This window comes from Solanum verrucosum, unplaced genomic scaffold (assembly GCF_900185275.1).
Source record: "Solanum verrucosum unplaced genomic scaffold, falcon-dt-bn FXZP01000068.1, whole genome shotgun sequence".
Classification (NCBI taxonomy): domain Eukaryota; kingdom Viridiplantae; phylum Streptophyta; class Magnoliopsida; order Solanales; family Solanaceae; genus Solanum; species Solanum verrucosum.
The window spans coordinates 764751-767772 of NW_026020085.1; positions in this window are offsets into that span (position 1 = coordinate 764751).

A 3022-nucleotide genomic window follows, 5' to 3' on the forward strand; every position below is an offset into this window, starting at 1 on the left:
TTGTAGGTATATACCTCTCCTTGTTGTTGCATTGGACTTCCACCTGTGAGAGTTTGGTGGCCAGTTTGTTTAGCTGAGATGCCAGAGCGGTCAACGTGCGGTCCTTTTGGACTCTTTGGCTCAATTCCACCAACTTGCCACTACTCTGCTCAGCCATGTTCGTCTAAGTGGATAACTTATCGAAAAGCAAAACTGAAAGTAAAGTTAGTGAACTACGACTAAGAAAACCAAAATTCTACTAATCTAAAAATTCTCAAATAACACCACTCCCCGGCAGCGGCGCCATTTTTATGCTTATCGTGACCAACGACACTATTCTACAGTATGAGGTCGTGTCTCAAAGGAGCGGTTTTTGAAAATCAGTAGCCAATTAAAATTTTGTTTGAATTAGTCGTAGCTAAAAACATTTGCGATAAAATACATTGTAAATTAAATGGGGTGACACAGAAGTGTCAAATATCAAAAGGGGTTTTGTAAAAAGTGATAAAATAGTAAAATAAACAAGAAAATCAAGTATGGGGAAGGTTCTTGGGATGTGACCGCAATATAAGTTGAGATAAATCGTTGGGTACATGCTTTCAATAGAAAATTCGCAAGACAATAGTGACTAGGCTAAGCTTTAAAAGGAAATATGTTCCCTCTTGGGTAACTTACCCCGTTTCAAATGCATTTCTCTCAGACACCCATTTGCCTCATGAAAACCAGCCTACGCCTTACCCCACTCACTCTCTCGAGCTAAGTGTTAGGATATGGGACTAGGGCTCACCCTTTTGGGCTGAACATCATGTCGACCCACTCCTTAGGCCATCACTCTAGTGGTTTTTGTTTTGCGACCTCCCTCTCGGGCAAATGATAACACATGGGTGGCTTTGTATTTTCAACTACAAACCATTTAGATTAAACCACAACAACTAGGTGAAATCACCATTAAAATACATCTAAACTATCAACAAGCAAGACACCACAAGAATATCAATCTATATTTGCTAAATCACACCCCAAGAATGAGGTTTTTTAGCCACACATCAAGAAATAAGAAATTATACCTAACATGATAAAGAAATCAACTGGGTGTAAGAAATTAAACCTTGAATTAAGCTACGGAAAAAGAGTAAAGAAGACCCACTTCCAACTTGGGGGAGATGAACTCCTTTCTTCAAGTCTCCACAAAACCCTCTCTAAACTTCAGAGAAAAATACAGTAATAATATTTTTTTCTCTAAAATGTCCCCCCCTAAGACTACAATTCTAACTAGTATTTATAGTTTTCACAGATTGTGCTACGGTGGATCGTTCGACGACATTAGTCGAGATCGCTGGTGAACTCGGCGATCCACCCTTTAATCACCTCATCGCCTTCAGTGTCCTTCCTTCAACATCCTCGTATTTTGGATCATTGGGTGGCACAGTATTGCTTCGTGGAACTAATCGACAACTCTCCTACTGCTCCTTTTCTCGACTTTCGATCCATTTCATTCAAGGCTTCGCATACTGGAACAAAGGGCGGTGCATGTCAATTTCGTGACTCACCAAGTTGGACTCGGCGATCCGCAAACTTTCATTTCTTGTTCTTTTCAGCCCTTTTTGCTCCGTTTTGCCCTTAAGTGTCCATGCTTCCAGTAAAACTTCAAATACCTGAAACTTAAGCATTTTAATCAGGAATTGAGATAAACCAAGCATTTGAGGACACTATTTGTATTAAACTAAAGCCCTAAATGAGTCCAATTTGTGGACTCATCACTCATTGACTTTCTTAGAGAGGGTTTCTACCGTTCTGGCCCACCAATCTCTAACTCTATCAGTTCACACAAGAAGGAGGTCATCACCCCTTAGGTTCACCACATTAAGGCTTTAACATTCACATAGGGGTCTAGCCTCATCCTGAAAGGGTACCATGCTTAGGTCTAGCCGATTCAAGACATAGCCTAGAATGCCTCATTAGTCATTCATAGAAAGGGCACCATGCTTAAGTCTCGTCGATTCTAGACATTCGTTCATTTAAGAAGAGGCACCAATTCAAGGTCTACCAATTCAATACAATAAGATATCAAGTAAATATACATTCATTACTCAAGAGAAGGATGCCTAAGCCTACCAAGTCAAGAGGTCACATTCAAGAAGCTTTCATGCATCAAGAAGACGCACTAAGTCTACCAAGTCAAGAGACAACATCACCATATAGAGAACCTTCACATTTTATCTTCTTCATTCATTAGTACTAAGTGAGAACATGTTTTGAATCACAACACCCTTGCATTTACAACATGATTACCTTTACTTCATTAGATTCTCATTCAACTTCTTCACATTACATTCTCAATACAATATCATGATAATACTTAATTATTCATATAATGCATTCAAGCCAATAATCATGATACATTCAATAAGTAAATACCTCAACCATAGGTGGATCACACATCAATCTATCACAATTCTAAATCAACTTTACATTAACAATGAAGTTAGGTCAACTTACCATTCTCCAAACTCATAACCACTATTACTAAATTCTACCACAATTCACCATAAAATATATAGATAACAATAGAAACCAATAATACAGTTCAATCTAAACATAATTCAATACTCATCATGAAGATTAATTCAAAAATGCCCATTCAAAGCTATGAACCCAATTATCTAATTCACTAACAATTCTACACATTTAGATATATTTAATGGCATAGATCAACAACCCACAACAATCTAAACATAATTCTATCATTATCGAATCAAAATCACTGCACCCACTTTAGGGCCAAATTTAGGAAACTTGGAAAGACATGGGTTCATGGAATCTTCCTTCTTAAAACCATCAATAAACATCAACAATAACATAATTCATCATTAAAAATCATTTAATGCAAGAACTCATGCTTAGAATTGAAATTAGGGTTTTTGTGTTGTTGGAAGAACTTTGAAATCATTTGGATAAATCTCCTTGAAAGGAAGAATAATCAAGGATAAAAGATCCCCATACCTTAAACTTAATGAATCCCACAAATTTTGAGAAGAAAACA